The sequence below is a fragment of the Furipterus horrens genome, unplaced genomic scaffold, assembly GCF_987537825.1.
Source record: "Furipterus horrens unplaced genomic scaffold, mFurHor1.1.pri manual_scaffold_2, whole genome shotgun sequence".
In the NCBI taxonomy this organism is placed as follows: Eukaryota; Metazoa; Chordata; class Mammalia; order Chiroptera; family Furipteridae; genus Furipterus; species Furipterus horrens.
The window spans coordinates 44,826,095-44,843,248 of record NW_028327172.1 but is presented as its reverse complement, the minus strand read 5'-3'; the positions used below and the strand labels follow the sequence as shown (position 1 = coordinate 44,843,248).

Below are 17,154 nucleotides of genomic sequence, written 5' to 3'. Positions count from 1 at the left end.
CAACTGAGAGTCTCAGATAGTGGCACTGGCAAGCCTTATGGGTGACTTAGTCTCTCCTGCTTCTAGGTCTTGGCTCTTCAGCCTGGAAGTCCTCAAGCTCTGAGCAAGATGGCCTCTGGGATGCAGCTCCCTGTAAGAGAGACCTTTCCTGTAGGGGCCTGGAGCACCTCTGGCCATCATGGGGGTCCCTCTGTGCTTGACTTTCTCCACCCCTGAATTACCTCTAGCTCTGACCCCATGGAAATCGTATTATTTGAAACAAATTCTTCCTCTGACCAAAGTTGTTGTAAAATATTTGTCCTACTAATGTGTTAATTGTTTTTCTGATTCTAGATGAAATCTAGCTTCTTTACCAGTATCTGAGGGTAATCATTACATTCAAATGTTGGGTAGCATCTTTGCTCTACTGGCCTGTTTACCTGTTTTTATTAAGACCTTATATGAATTTTTAAAATATTTTTTAAAACTTCTTGCACCATGACTGGTGTGGCTCAGTGGGTTGTGTGCCATCCTGCAAACCCACTGGTTGCTGGTTGGATTCTGAGGTAGGGCACATGTCTGGGTTGTGGGCCAGGTCCCTGGTTGGGAGTGTGCAAGAGGCAACTGATCAATGTTTCCCACATCGGTTTTCTTTTCTTATTGTCTCTCTCCTTTCCCCTCTCTCAGATAAATAAATAGATAGATAGATAGATAGATAACTATCTTCAAAAACTTCTTGAAAAAGCTTAAAGATACCCTAGAACTGAAAACAGTTCTGAAAATTTTGAGTTTTTTGCTTTCTGTGTTTAGAATGCTTCTATTTTTTAGAGAACTTTCAGAGCACACTTCCATGGAAATATCCTATAGGCTAATCAGATTTTTAAATTACTCCACCTTTGAAATCTTGAGGTCCACCCTCTTGTTTTCTGACCATAGTCCCCTTCCTCCCAGCTTTCAGGTTCTTCCTCCTAGAACAATTCATAGAGAACACCATTCCCCAACCTCCTTCAATCACCATGGCCACTGCCTCATTCCAGGCATCTGAATATTTTCCCAGATTAGGGCAGTGGCTACACCATTAAGCCTGAAACCAGTTCTCCTGACTCCCCTCTTTACATTGCTACCCATACTGGTATTTTCCATAATTCATGTTCCCTGGTGTCCCAGCAGGTCTTTCTGACCTTTCTGCACAGCAGGGAGGTTGACAGCTTGACTGGACTAGAAATTGCCTGAGCTCCTCCCTATTCCAGGATATCAGCCCTGTCCTATCAGAAACCTAATACTCTTCAGCAGTTGGCTGAAGGCCCCATTGTTCTCTGCTCTGTGGCTTCTGGTAGCAGAGCACCCCCTCCTGTATTTCATGATGGCCTTACCACTCTTACCTGGAACACAATCCCAGAGAAGCAGTTGAAATTACTGTCATATAAAAGTAATATTCAAAGTTAATTTTTTAATTACTGTTTTTAAAGTTAATATTTCATATATTTAAAAAAATTTTTTTTAAAAAGTTGACATCCCAAAACTTATAGCCTGAAATCCACACTTCATCTTTACATGGATGAAAAGTATATTCTTTAATAGAAATTCTTAAGAAGTTTCTGAGGTCAAAGAGTGGATTCTCTACACTAAAATAAAGTGGGTTTGTAGCTATTTTTTGAGAAAAGATTGTGAGGCACATTGCTTACTATAATAAATATCCAGGCACCTGGTGTGAGAGCCTCTATGAATCATGTAACACATTCCGTGATTGAGAAGTTGAAGAGACTTGTACAATAATATTGGAAGGCTTTGAACTGAAAGTTATGTGAATTTTGATGGAACTCTCCTAGATCTGCTAAATTCTGCTGCAGCATGCCCAGTATAGGCCAGTAGGGCTGTTCTGTGGAAATCGATGAATTGCTTATTCTGTTTTGTTTTCCTTTCCATTTTCCCTCTGCCCTTTTATATTCAGTGTAAAAATTTTCATTTGTTTCCAGTTCTTCTTAAACTGCTGGGGCAAGTTTTCCTCCATTTCTTCAATATGGCCCACTTATCCGTCATCAAGTGTGTTGTCAGCCATGTCTATACTGAGAGCTCACAGCATGGGCTTCTTGCTCAGAATGAAATTTCATGCATTTCTTCCACAGAGCTCATGTGTGAAACATGCATAATGAATTCACACTAATTTCCCTATGAAGAACTAAACTGTAGGACTTTTATTTAGCTTTATAATTTAAAAAATTCTTCTTCCTATTTAGGATCTATAACCTCTAATAGACCCTAGTCAGAGCTCTCCTCCAGGAGCCTTTTTGTTCCATGAGAGATGAAGGGAGCCATCTGGAGGATGCTAAAATCTATGAATCCTCTCTGGAGAAATTTTCCATAGACATAAAATATGCATTTAATTTTCAGGTACCCCAGAATTTCAGTTATCCTATTCATAAACCCATGGTCAAGAATCCATGCCATTCTGGACTGATTAAATTTATGAAAAGTATCTATAGAAAGAAAATGTCCATCAGAAGATTTATTGTTTAGACATGGGTATAGGAAAAACTATACAAGGACACAACTATCAGTGTCCATCCAAATAACATGCATGGGAGAGACGACTCTGGAACAAAAAAATTCATCAAATGTTTTTGTCCTGGGAGCAGAATGAAAGTGCTATCCTAACTTTGTGTGAAGCCATTAACCTCTCAAATGATCAGATTCCCTTTGTTTTGATGTCATATGTGCCAGACAAACTTCTGATTTTAATTTGACTCCTTGGGTAGGCTGCCTATGGGGTAAAAGTGCTCTGACCAGAGAATATAAATGCCAAGTCCCCTCTGCAGAAAGAGTTCCAGTTAAATTAACAAACCTAGTTATTCTGTTTTTTCAAATATAGTCTTCTCTGTGAAATTGATTAATAAGAATCCACACATAAAAGATGATTCTAGGTTTCTGAACTTTTGTAACAGAGTGAAATATTTCTATAAGAGATTGATCCAGATCTCTAAGCCTGCAAGGGAATATGCTAGATTTGCCAAATTTCTAATTTGAATCTCCCAAATGTGTTGTCTTAGGACAAAGGGTCATTGACTTTATTAATTTGATTCTGGGCCTAAATGAGAAGAGTCAAATATGGAATATTGAGACTCTTCTGCACAGCAGAGGGAGGGAGGCTATTTATATGCTTTTAGGAGTAACAGACGCCAGCTACAGTCATGTATTTTCCCATAACAACCAATTTTTATGCAATGCTTTGAGATGTGAGGTTTCCTACCATAGGAACTAATATAAAAAATTTGATGACCCAATGTTTTTAAAGAGACTTTTCAGGTAATCTTACAAAGCTATAAAATATTGAACAGGATGACTACAAATAAAAATCCTGTCATGAGAGCTATAGTCTGGTGACTACTAATCTCAGCCTTCATTCTTCTCTAGCGAAGTCTTTAGAATGGCTTTATTGCTCTGAATTTTGTCTGTCTGACACCTATTAAGGAGTGTTATTAACACTCCTCTCTCTACAGTTTCTTTTCACAAGCAACTAGTAGACAAGAGGGCTGCAATCTCTGACTTCAGCATGATTTTACAAGCTTGAACTCGATGAAAAATGTGATATTTGTAGAAACCTAGGAATTAATACATCAAATGTGAAAATAGTAAATTATAAGAAAAATACTCAAATATCACCCACCGCATAAATGGTTTCCTAGGTTGATTCTAAATTCTCAGTCTGGTGTCTAAGTCCTTAAAGAAATTGTTCCCCCTGCCCATCTCATGTATCCAGTTTCCCCTCTATCCCAGACCAGAGTCTGTACCAGCCAGGCAAAGTATCTTAGTGTGGGTTCCCTCAAAAGCTAAGATTCCAGTGCAGGTAGTTTGTTTGGGAGATGTAGGGGCCACCTGCAGGTGAGTTAGGGAAGTGTCCTGGGGAAGGAAAGGCAGCCAGAAAAAGGTATGCGAGAAAACAAAGACAACTGCCACAGAGACCAACTGGAAAAGGGTACAAAGCATACCTCAGAGTCATTTCACTAGAGAGATAGGGGAGCTGTGGTATTTTACTCCAGGTCTCAGCAGTCATTGGCTGAGGGCTGATCCAGAAAGTGTTCACCCCCCGGCATTTCCAGCTTTCTGAGTTTGGGTGAGTGAGACAGCTTTCTGTAGTTCTGGAAAAGCCCTCAGGTACAGAGATGTATCAGATACAGAGATGGTTGTCTGAGGCAGGGCACTGAAAGCATCTGTTTATAATGTGCTATAAACACCCTGTGCGGTGAACTATTAAATGAATTCAGAACCAGAGTCAGCTTCAAATAGAATTGAAAAGTACATCAACTCTAATGATTGCTCTTTTCCCTTTTCCAAATATTCCACAATAGGTTTCCCCTATTTTCCAGTCTCTTAGATCCTGTCTCCCTTCAGCTGACAGGACTTAAAGCTACCTGCATAATGAGTGCCCTAGAGTGACGTGAGCAAAGGTATTTAAACAGCTCTAGCCCAGTACTCACCGGTCCAGCCAACAGCTGTCAAGCATCCCAGTGTGACAGGGAATGGTGGTATATATACATAGGCAGCTCTCCATGGCAAATACACGTATATACTTTACTCAGAGCCCTGGCTGGTTTGGCTCAGTGGATTGAGCGTCGGCCTGCGAGCTAAGTGTCGCTGGTTCGATCTTCCAGTCAGGGCACATCAGAGAAGGAAAACTCTGACTCCAAAAAACCTCCGCTGCCTTGCGGCATACCTCTTCAGGGGAAAGGCTAAGGGAGTAAACCCCGACAGAAAATCCGGAGCCGGAGTCCCTAAGGCGGTTTGACGTTGTAGTCAACACCGGCAACTCCTGCGGCACACCTGAAGCCAAGCTGTATTGACTCCGTCTTTCCCTTGGACCCTTCAGCTGCGAAGAGAGGGGGGGTCTGCTGCATGGGCAACAGCAGACCCTCCATATCACCCTGCCCAGGCTCTGTAGCTTCAGCTTCACTGGAGAGGACACTCCAGTGTCATCACAAGATGTCGATTCAACACGGGAGGAGACAGATACCGTGTCACTCCCGAGTCGGACTGCACAGCCATTCTCAGCGGTGCAGATAGACTCTTAAGAAGCTACACCATTGTCTCTCGAGACGGACGGCTGCCGACGACGCACTTTACTCAGGGTAAGAATATTTCATGAAGTTCTGCCTGTCTGAGGGTTTGCATTTAAAAACGTGAAGACAGCCCTGGCTGGTGTGGATCAGTGGTTTGAGCACAGGCCTGCGAACCCGAAAAGTCACCGGTTTGATTCCCAATCAGGGCACATGTCTGGGTTGTGGGCCATGTCCCCAGCTGGGGGCATGTGAGAGGCAACCAATCCGTGTATCTCTTGTACATTGATGTTTCTCTTCCTCTCTTTCTCCCTCCCTTCCTCACTCTCTAAAAGCAAATAAACAAAATCTTTAAAAAGAATAAAAAGATGAAGCCAGTTTCAACCTATGTATGGGAAATTGTTTCTTCAGATAGTTTTCCTCTTTCTTAATGTAGAGGCAATGTCCAGAAACTAAATGATGATGACCTTTCAACTATGAAAAGTCATTTTGTATTTGTCAACATGATATAGTCAGAAATGTATTTTAATTTACTAAATTTGTGTCCCTAAGCAAATTAAATCATTGAGACAAAAGAATATCAGACCACAACTAAATTTACGAGAAACAAACCAATGAATAATAAGTTTCCCTTTTCTGATGTGAAGTCTTTAGGACAAAGAGTCCACTGAGAGGTAGATTCAACTGGGATGTTCAAGAGTTTTGGGGTGGGCCCTGATCAGTGTGGCTCAGTTGGTTGTGCATTGTTTCACAAAGGTCACTGGTTTGATTCACGGTCAGGATACATCCCTGGGTTGTGGGTTTGGTTCCTGGACAAGGCGCTTATGAGAGGCAACTGATTGATACGTCCCCTTCTCTTTCTCCCTCCCTTCTTCTCTCTCTAAATATAAATGTACAAAATCTTTATTTAAAAAAAAAAGAGAGAGAGTGTTAGAATGAGATGGAAGAGTGGCATGGAGAAGAATTAGAGAGGATCCTGTAAAATATCTGAGCCCTAGTCATTCTCAGGTCAGTGTGACTTATATTGCATCCATTCCATTAGGAAGATCCTTTCATCTCCAGCATTTTCTGTGGGTTTCCCCAGGACAGGGGAAATGAAGACCTGCAGAGCTGAACCATGGCCCAGAGTAGCCTTCACCAGCATGTTCTTGGTGAGTCACATCTATCTTGAAGGGAAGTATGCACAGGGTTTTCTATTTAAAAATTTATTTATTTATTTATTTTCAGAGAGCCAGAAAGAGAGGGAGAGAAACATCAATGCGTGAGAGATATGATGTGTGAGTGATACATCGACCAGTTGTCGCTCGTATGCCCCTAACTGGGAACCTGGCCCTCAACCCAGGCATGTGCCCTGACTGGGAATCAAACCAGCAACACTTTGGTTTGCAGGCTGGCACTCAATTCACTGAGCCACACTTGCATAAAACAGAAATATTCTTACCTGACATAGACTTTATATATTTGCTTTTTGATGTTTAATTTTCTAATTGAACGGAGTGTATGGCAACAGCAGAGAAGATACTTTTTAAAAAGATCCTCATGCAAGGATATATTTATTGATTTGAGAGAGATAGAGAGAAACATTGATCGGTTGCCTCCTGTACGCACCCTGACAAGGGATTGAATGCACGACCTAGGTATGTGTCCTGAGCAGTAATCAAAACCGCAACATTCTGGGATACAGGATTGTGGTACAGCCAGCTGAGCCACCCAGCCAGGGTGAGGAGATAAATACTTTTAACCATAACAATATAAAAGTAAAAGTACAGATGATAAAAACAGAGATGGAAGGTAGAGGCAAAGTTAAATGAAGAATAAGGGCACCAATTTCTTTTTTTTCACTTTGATTTTATTATTTTTTCATTTGTTTTCAAATTATATTTGATTCATTATGCTATTACAGTTGTCATAATTTTCTCCCCTTTGCTCCCTCCACCCAGCACCATCTATTCCCCTACTCCTTTGTTCATGTCCATGGGTCATGGGTATAAGTTCTTTGGTTACTTCATCTCCTATACTGTACTTTACATCTCCATAGCCATTCTTTAACTACCTATTTGTATTTCTTAATCCCCTCAACTCTGTACCGATTCCTCCATACCCTCCTCCCATTTGGCAACCATCAAAATGCTTTCCATATCCATGACTCTGTCTCCATTCTTCTTGTTTGCTTAGTTGGCTTTATAGATTCAGTTGTTGATAGGTATGTAGTTATTATCATCTTATTGTTCATAGTTTTGAGCTTCTTTTTCTTAAATAAGTTCTTTAACATTTCATATATTAATAGTTTGGTGATGATGAACTCCTTTAGTTTTTTCTTGTCTGGGAAGCCTTTATCTGCCTTTCAATTCTAAATGCTAGCTTTGCTGGGTAGAGCAAACTTGGCTATAAGTCCCTGCTTTTCATGACTTTGAATATCTTTTGCCAATCCCTTCTAGCCAGCAAAGTTTCTTTTAAGAAATCAGCTGACAGTCCTATGGAAACTCCTTTATAGGTAACTTGCTGCTTTTCTCTTGCTGCTTTTAAGATTCTTTATCTTTAGCCTTGGCATTTTAATTATCATGTGTCTTGGTGTGGGCCTATTTGCATCCACCTTGTTTGGGACTCTGTACTTCCTGGACTTGCATGTCTATTTCCTTCACCAAATGAGGGAAGTTTTCTTTTTTATTTTTTCAAGTGAATTTCCAGTTTCTTGCTCTTTCTCTTCTCTTTCTGATACTCCTATTATGCAAATGTAGGTACACTTGAATTGTCTCAGAAGCTGCTTACACTATCCTCATTTTTTTTGTATTCTTTTTTCTTCTTGTTGTTCTAATTAATTGTTTTTTGCTTTCTTACATTCTAAAACATTGATTTGATTCTTGGCTTCATGTACTCTACTGTTGATTCCTTGTAAATTATTCTTTGTTTCAATTAGTGTATCCTTAATTTCTGCCTAGATCTTTTTTATACTGTTGAGGTCCTCACTAAGTTCCTTGAACATCCTTATCACCAATGTTTTAAAATCTGCATTTGATAGATTGCTTATCTCCATTTTATTTAGTTATTTTTCTGGAGTTTTGATCTGTTCTTTCATTTGGACAATATTTCTTTGTCTCCTCATTTTGGCAGCCTCCCTGTGTTTGTTTCAACATATTAGGTAGAGCTGCCATGACTCTCTGTCTTGGTAGCGTGACCCAATGTAGTAGGTATCCTGTAGAGTTCAGTGGCACAGCCTCCACTATCACCCAAGCTTAGTATTCAAGGTGTGTACTTTGTGTGGGCTGAGTACACCCTACCCTTGTACTTGAGCCTTGATTGTTATCAGAATGTCAATGGTAGGGATTTACCCAGGCCAGTCAGCTGCAAGGATTGGCTGTGACCACTGACCACCAATTTCTGTCCTCCGATGAGGATCAGCTGTGCAGGGACAGGGTGCTTGTACTTTGATGTGGTCTGCAGCTGTCCACTGGATGTGTAGGCTCTCAGGTTCCTTGGGTGGTGTAGGCCAAGGTCAGCCACCACCTGTGTTCTGTCTGGGGCTATGCAGCATAAGCTACAAAGAAATCTGAGATGGCTGCAACTTGTGTTGGGCTTGAAGATTCCCAGGTGAATCCAAACTGTTATCCAAGGCTGGCTGCTGCTAGTGCCAGGCCTAGAGCCACTGAGCTAGAGGTACGGGGCCTGGAGCTCACTGTGGCCGGCTGTTGCTTATTTGAGAGGACTTAGGAAGTTGTGAAACATGAGCCAAGACCAGCTGTTCATATGGAAAAGTCACTGTGAACAGCTTGGGTGGGCCTGGAAGTTGGGTGGGACAGAGTCTCAGGGGATTGCCAGTGTGGGGCAAAAAATGTTAGCCAAGTGGCTGGGTCTCAGATATGGTACCTGCTTGCTGACTCAGTGGCTCTGTGGGGGAAGTGGTTTGGGAAAGGGACAATGGCCTCTGCCCACCTTTTTGTCTTGAAGAAAGCTGTCCCCCACCACTTGCCTTGATGCCAGACCCTTCAGTTCATCCATGTATGCTGCTGGTGCCTTTCAATCTGCTACCCCAGTGCTGGAGCTCAGAGGGAGTGAGTCTGAGTAAGTCTGTGTGTGGACCCTTTAAGAAGAACTGCTTGGGAATCCAATAGATTCTTCCACTGTCTCAATCACTGCTGGTTTTTGCAGTCAGACATTATGGGAGCCCCCCTGTAAGAAGAACTAAGATTCTGGGAAAGAAACAAACTAATTCCATCTCTTGAAGAAGGAAGCATTTCAGAATAAGTCTGGAAAATTCTGTCATTCATTCAAGAAAGCAAAAATGCATTCAGAGATACCTGGGCAGAACTGAAGAGGTCACAAAGGCCAGCCTAAAAACAGGGCTGGGAGTGCCAAAGAGTGACCTTACGTGAACCCAGAAGAGGGAAACAATGACCCCAGTGAATCAGACTAGTCAAGTCTGTTAAAAGAACTGCCAGCTCCTTTATTAATCCTAAGTAGTTAGAGGGAGGATTTTACAAAGGAACTAAAAGTCGGTGGTAAAGGTACACACTAGGGTGCTGGCCCTGCTCTCCAGTGAGGAGGTTGTGGCATCACCGGATTCCAGGTGATCTGAGCTCCAGGTAGGATGGTTGACGTTGTTTGCAACAACAGTCTGGGGAAGAAGGTCCGCGTGAAATGCAAGACTGATGACACACTCAGGGACCTTGAGAAGCTGATCACAGCACAAACTGGTACCTGTTGGAACAAGACTGTACTAAAGAAGTGAATTTTTAAGGACCACATTTCTCTGGGAGCTATGAGATCCACAATGGGATGAACCTGGAGCTTTATTACCAATAGAGTAGAATTCCTTCCCCCTGCCCTGCCCTCCCTGCCCCCCTCATCTTCACCCGCCCTCACCCACCACACTGGTATGGATGCTTGTTTGCCGAAAGTCATGTTACTAAAAACTTAGAAGCAGAAAAACAGAACAAAAGAAAAGAAAAAAGTGCACACTAGTTTGCAATATTATCACTTTAAAGTTTTACATATTGTCCTGACTAGTGTGGCTCAGTGGGTTGGGCATTGTATGGCAAACCTAAAGTTGCCAGTTTGATTCCTGGTCAGGGCACATGCCTGGGTTGCAGGCCAGGTTTCCAGTTGGGGGCATGTGTGAGAGGCAACTGATGGATGTTTCTCTCATATATTGATGTTTCTCTCCCTTCCTTTCTTCCCCTTTCTCTAAAAATAAATAAAATCTTTAAAGTTTTACATATTGATCAGCTCAAACTATGTGAGTCAAGCACTGGCATTTTAACAAAACCCCAGAATATAAGCTATCGGAGTAGGCTTGAGGGGAAAAAATGTCATAGAAAGACACAGGTCACATATGGGAAATATTTATAAAAGGTAGGTGGATGCTTGTGGAAGGTGGGAAATAGTTATAGAAAGTGGGGATAATTCTGTAGAAGATGAGGGAAGTGCTGTGGAAGGTGGAAAAATTTTAAGTAAAAGGTGGAGAAATAGTAGGTGAGCACTACTGAGCAGAGAGGAAATCTATATTAGAAGAAAGGAATACATCAAGGTTAATTAATAGAAATAAAATGTGCAATATCAGTAAACTCAGGTTATTGTGTACAGGCCACCAAGTCCTTCCAAAGAGTGAAAGGAGGAGAGAAGTTTGAACACTGCTTGGAAAAACTGGGAACCAGTCTGAACTAGCTGTGTCAGGCTGAACAAGCTCAAAAAAAAGTACAAAGTCAGTTAAGGTAAAAGAAGGAGTCAGAGTAACAGAAAAAGAGAACAGTAGGTTATGAGGGACGTGTCAGGAAATTAAAAATAGACTCCTTTCAAAAGAAGATAAAGAATCAAAGAGTTACATAAAGTAGGTGCAGGAATGAAAAGAAAGGTAAAAGGATATGAAGACTTGCCTAAGTTTAATGTTGTCTTAGAAATAAGCAGACATACACCAAACACAAGCAAAGAAAACAGCCCCCTTCCCCAACAACGCAGAACCAAGGACAGGTAAAAACCAGACAGGTCGGCCTCACAGCAGCAGCTGCAAGATCTCACCAGAAGAGAACATCCACTGCTCATGTCATTGTGACTGGCAGGCGGTTGGTGTGCCCAGGCAGCTGGAGTAATAAGGACACTTGTGCTCTCCTAGAGGCCTCCCTGTCCACAAGCCATGAGGCAGGCGCTTGTGCTTTCGGAGTGGGACTCCACGCCCCCTCCAGCAGGCTGAGTGGGAAGCCCAGGCGTGCATACTCCGGGCCAGAACCCCCACTGCCCCCTCCTGAACACTTGCAGCTGCTCCGTGGCTGTCTGCCTTGGGTCTATCAGGATGTCTCACTGGGCCCTTTAACCCTGTGGATGTAGTAGTTACCTCATTCCCTGGCTCTAATCCCCATTCGACTGTACCTCACCTTTTCTGACCCCATTTGCCACAACTCCTCATCTCCTGAAACCTCCCCACCATGCCCCGAAGCTCAAAGTCACTCACCTACAATATTCTGCATCCTCACCCTTTTTCATGAATGCTCTCTTCTTCTTGCTCTCAGTAGAATTCTGGTCTGAAGACATTGCTTTCTTTGCAATCCTCTCAAGAGATAGTTGCTTGTTCTCCTGCAGCCCTTGTGTCACTGGGTGTGGAGGTGAGTCCCATGTTCTCCTTGTTCCTCATTGCTTATCCCAAATGCCCTCACTTCTGTAACATGAAGAGAGTGTACTACCCACAACCCCTTTGGTACCTTGGGAGTAGCATTTCTACTCCCTCCCCCATGCTTTGAAGATTTAAGTTCCTGGCTCACTCTCTCCGATACTCCAACCTCATTCCTAGGAATTTCCTTATCCACACTGATGATTATTCCAGTGCTCTGGGCTTTTAAGTCCTTTAATATTCTCTTCTCCATAAACTTATCCATCCTATCAAAGCCATGCCCTTCCATAGTTATATTTGAGACCTTGTCATTACAATAACTTCAATCCCGCCACAACTTCAATTTCAAAGTCAATTCTCTGACCACACCTCTTTCCTCACCCAGAATTCCTAGAACACAGAGCTAGCCTGTAGCAAAGCCTATGTGCTGATGCTTTATTGGGGAGAAAGCAAGCATGAAGGAAGAGGGGTAGTCAGGCAGGGAAGTCATGGGAACACCTACAAGGTGGTGCTTTACTGAGCAGGCACCATCTTCACAAGAATATTCAATAGGGTTGCTCAGGGGACACCTCCAGAGAAGCCACATGGAACCACCTCATCTAAAAACAATCCATTAGGGGGAGGAGAAGAAAGCCATTTATATGTGGGAACCTTCCCTTGTCCTGTCTCTCATTGGCCAAAATCTCTCCATTGAACAGTAATGACTTATGACCTGCAGGCTGGATAATTGACCATTCTGTGAAGCCACTGGGGAAGCAGAGCCCCCTGGGTCCAGTCAGGTCAGACTTGGTGCTAGAGCTACTGTGGTTCCTATGGCAGTGGATGTGATAGAAGCTGTGCTGGTGCCTGGTCCTGAACCCCAAGGGCAGGCTCAGGTGATCAGAACTGGGAGATGTGGTGGCCAGGGCCATGACCACTGGACTGAAATAAGTCCTTCCGGAGCCAATCTAGCCAGAAAACAGGGCACATGGCTTAGGTCCCCAGGAGAGGACTGGGCAAGTCAGGTGGAGCATATCTGGGGTAAAATGAATTAGATTTTGTACAAACATTACACCACTTAGACCTGTTCATACCTATTTATATCTGAATCTTGTGTGAGAAAAAATATTCTCACTTATTGCCCAAGAGGGGAAGTTTAAATCCAATTCTTCAAGCTGATGGCCAATTCCATAGTTTTACAATGAGGCTATAAAATCAAGTTACATCCTTTCATTACGGCTTTGCCCAGGTAGATTGATATTCATCATCTCCCTGCTCTACCAACCATTCTCGGTTCCCCTCTCCCTCAGTCAGCACTTTGGCTCATCTGGGTTACTTGCCTGGTGGCGTTGTCCAGATCCTCAGCCCCTTGCCTTGCTCTTGTCAGGCCATGATTGCTGCAATTACCCTTTCAATGTTATCACTGGGCAGAGAAGCACTAAAAGATGCCCCAGTGAGTTCCTGGAATTCCAGAAACACTCTTTATTCATTATCCCTTGCTATTCATGTGAATCAGGGTTGACTACCTTGCCAGAACAGAAATGTCTTTTTTTTGTCTGCTGGTCCACTGGCATGAGGATCCCAGAGTGGCCAAACTATGGTCACAGCCTCCAGTTCCCTAGTGGAAACACACCCTTGCACACATATGCACACCCCCACACACGTGTGCACACACAAATAGGAACTTGTCGAGGCCTAAGGTTATGGAACAGGAAACATGAATTCTACACTAGGGTCATTGGGAGTAATGGTGATCAGAGAATCCCTCTTCTGCCACCTTATGGTTGCCCAGACATATGTTTTCTGGCTATTGAGGAAACAAAACTATCCTCTTCCCCAACATCATGATGGTTAATGCGTTCCTGAGGGAACTGTGAATATTAGCACCACCTACAGAAATTGAAAGATGTGGAGCAGTTTATTCCTACTACAATCCCATTTATGGTAATTTTGTCCTTTTGGCAGATGCAAAAGCTTAATGGATTTTGGAGAATGACTATGGATTATTAGAAATGTAATCAGGTACTAAATTCAATTTCAGCTGCAATCTGGATGTGGTATCATTATTGGAACAAATCAATATGGGCCCTGGCATCTGGAAAATGTTTTCTTTTCAGCCCAAAAGCCATCTGCCTTTGTGTGCCATGACAACTATATTATTTCACAATTTTTCCTCAGGGCTATGTCAACTTCCTGCTCTCTGGCATAATATAGCCAGAGGGGTCTTGATCATTTTGATAGCCCACAGAACATCATGTTGGACCCTTACGTTGATGGCATTATGCTAATTGGACCTACTGAGCAGGATGGAGAAAGCATTGCAGATACTTTGGTAAAACATGTGCATTCCAGAGGATGGGAGCTAAACCCTATGAACATTCAGGAACCTGAGATGTAGACGACGTTTCTAGAGCTCGAACTGCCTAGGGCATGTTGAAATAATAGCTTTAAAAATGAAAGGCAGGTTGCTTCACCTTGCAATAAACATCATGAATAAAGAGACACAAAAGTTGGTAGGCCTGTTTGGATTTGGGACGGATACTGCATTTGGTTTTCAACGTAATACCACATTGCAACATGTTACCAAGGTTTCCAAGGCTGCCAATTTTGAGTGGGGCCCAAAGTTAGAAAAAGCTGTATGGTGGGTCAAAATTGTTCAAGCAGCCATGCTGCTTAGGTTTTGAGATCCAGCAGAGTCAACGATAAGAGAAGTGTCTGCAGCAAAAGACGCTGTTCGGGAAGTCTCTGTCACAGACCCCAATAGGAGAATCAATGCAGACCCTTAAGGCTTTGAAGTAAAACTATGAACCTTTCTGCGGGCTATTGTCCATTTGAAAAGCAAATCTTTGCCACTGGGTTCTGGGAGAACTTAACTATCAAAAACCGACAGATTAAGTGATAATGTAAGCAGGTTCCTGCTTAAAGTGGGATGCTGTCATCACAAGAGGAGCTTGCAATCACAAAGAACTGTCAATCACAGTAATGGCTAAAATCAGAGTTAAGCTAAGGAGATGTGACACCAGGCACTGTAGACTCTGATGCACTTACTCCTTGCACCACTGAGATCCCCTTGCATCTCACGTTCTGCTAAAGACTGTAGCCAGTGCAACATCTGTAAAAGATTTAATAGACGAGGATTATTTTAGAAAGATACAATTCCAATAGTTGCCACTAGTCCTAAAGTGGTAATTGGTGTTGTCTTTTTCCTCTATCCACTGCCCCCATTCTAGGACATCACATAATCTAGTTTGCCTGCCTGGTAAGACGACTCAGACCTTCATTCTTCAGGGGTATGAGCTCTTGTCAGGCTCTAGTTCTGGAATTGCTCATTCACAGTTATTACCAGGCATGGAAGCATCGAGAGACACCATTAAACCTCAGTATTCCAGATAGTCTCACTGTCCTCATTTTGTGGCAGCTACTCTAGCTCATTAGGATAATTAGGGTCAATCACTCCTGCCAGTATAGTAATGTTTTCAGAGCCATTATTAGTGTTCATGTACAAGGTATTTTATGTGTGTGTGTGGGAATGTAACTTTTCATTCTTTAAAAAAAACAAGATTTTACTTATTTATTTTTAGAGAGAGGGGAAGGTAGGGAGAAAGAGAGGGAGAGAAACATCCATGTGCAAGAGAAACATCTTTTGGTTGCCTTTCACATGCCCCCAACCAGGGACCTGGCCAACAACCCAGGCATGTGCCCTGCCTGGGAATTGAACTGGCGACCCTTTGGTTTGTGAGATGATGCCCAACCCACTGAGCCACGCTGATGAGGGCTAACTTTTCATTCTTTTGGAAGTTGAACTGCTAAATTGCATAATATGTTTAATTTATAAGAAACTGCCAAACTGTTTTCCAAAGTGTCTGTACCACAGCAAAGAAAATATAGTCAATAATATTGTAATAACTATGTATGGTGTCAGATAAATACTAGACTTATTAGGGTGACCACTTAGTGAGGTATATAAATGTCTAACAACTATGTTGTACACCTGAAACTGTTATGATATTGTATGCAAACAGAAAATAAATTTTAAAAATAGTAGCATTATCTTAAAAGTCCACAAGATGTCAGTGTTTCTATGTGAGAAAAAATAATGCAGTGGTCTGAGATTAAAAGGACTCCCAGTATCTGATGCCAAAAATCAATTTAAAGTGAATTTGATAAAGAAATCATAGAGATTGGTTGATTTAATTGAATAGACAATATATGCACATGACACAAAAATCAAAATTGCATACAGTGAAAAGAAACACTCCCTTCTCCCTACTACTTTCCCTCAGCTCCCAGTCTCATTTCATCCACCCCAAGGACAACTATTTTTATTATCCTTCCAGAGATATCCTAAATACATATAACCACAAAGATATAAATATGTATATGTCTTGAAATGACACCAATGATTATATGTGACACAATGCAAGTGTTCTGTGTCTTGATATTTTTTCTACCTGAAATACCTCAGAGTGACCCCTTCTATGGCTTGTCTGTTCATTCTCTTAACACTGGCTTTTGAGGAGCAAAAGTCCTTAATTTTGATGAAGTACAATTTATCTTTTTTTAATGGATCATGATTTGGGTGTTGTATCTAAGAAATTTTTGCCTTACTCAAAGTGACAAAAATTTTTCTCCTAGAATATGAAGTTTTACATTTAGGTCTATAATCCATTTTGAGATCATTTTTGTATATTGTGCAAGATATGAATCATTACAGTTTTAACTTGTGCATTTCTTTTTTTAGTTATTGATTTGAGAGAGACAGAGAGAGAGAGAGAGAGAGAGAAACATCAATTTGCTGTTCCACCCATTTATACATCCATTGGTTGCTTCTTGTATGTGCCCTGATCAAGATAAAACCCGAAACCTTGGCCTATCAGGACAACACATGAACCAAATGAGCCACCCGGCCAGGGCCTCTGCATTTCTTATCATAGGTGTTGTAGAGCATATTTTCATATGTTTAAATTTTTTTTTCTTGTAAACTCTTTGGCCAAGTCCTTTTCTCAGGGCTGCTAAATTCGAATGTGCAGGTTGTGAAAGTGGAAGTTGAAATCTGGCTGCATACTACTCACCTAGCTATGCATACTGCCTGGGGCCCCTTTTTCTAATCCATCACTTGGGAGCCCCATTCTGTACTGCACAAAAAGGCAATGCAATGCAATACTTATATTCTGTATTGTAGGTCTTTTTAGTATTTTATAGGAGTTCTCTGTATTACTGCCCTTCATAATTGTGGTGCAAATATATTTTTTCCGAGATAGTCAATTGTATTTTTCATTGTTTATGGTATTTTCCCAACAGAATTGTTTTTTATAGAGCCAGATATGTCAATCTTTTCTGTTATAGGTTCTGAGTTTTTTTGTTACACCTAGAAAGTTTCCCTACTCCAGTTACTCCAATATCTCCTTGTCACCTCATTATAAACTAAATGAAGATGGAGTTCTTTGTCCCCCCACCCAAGAGCTAGAAGCTCAGGGCCAAGTGAGGGTAACTGGAACCTGATATAAATCCCTGTTTTCTGAATAGATCAACTTCAATCCTGAGCTG

The 17,154-nt window shown here is 41.9% G+C and overlaps 1 pseudogene; it reads left to right on the top strand.

Annotated features, from left to right (window-relative positions):
- The first annotated feature begins 9,615 nt into the window (after positions 1-9,615).
- On the top strand, positions 9,616-9,830 carry LOC150018435 (ubiquitin-like protein 5 pseudogene; annotated as a pseudogene).
- Positions 9,831-17,154: the final 7,324 nt, after the last annotated feature.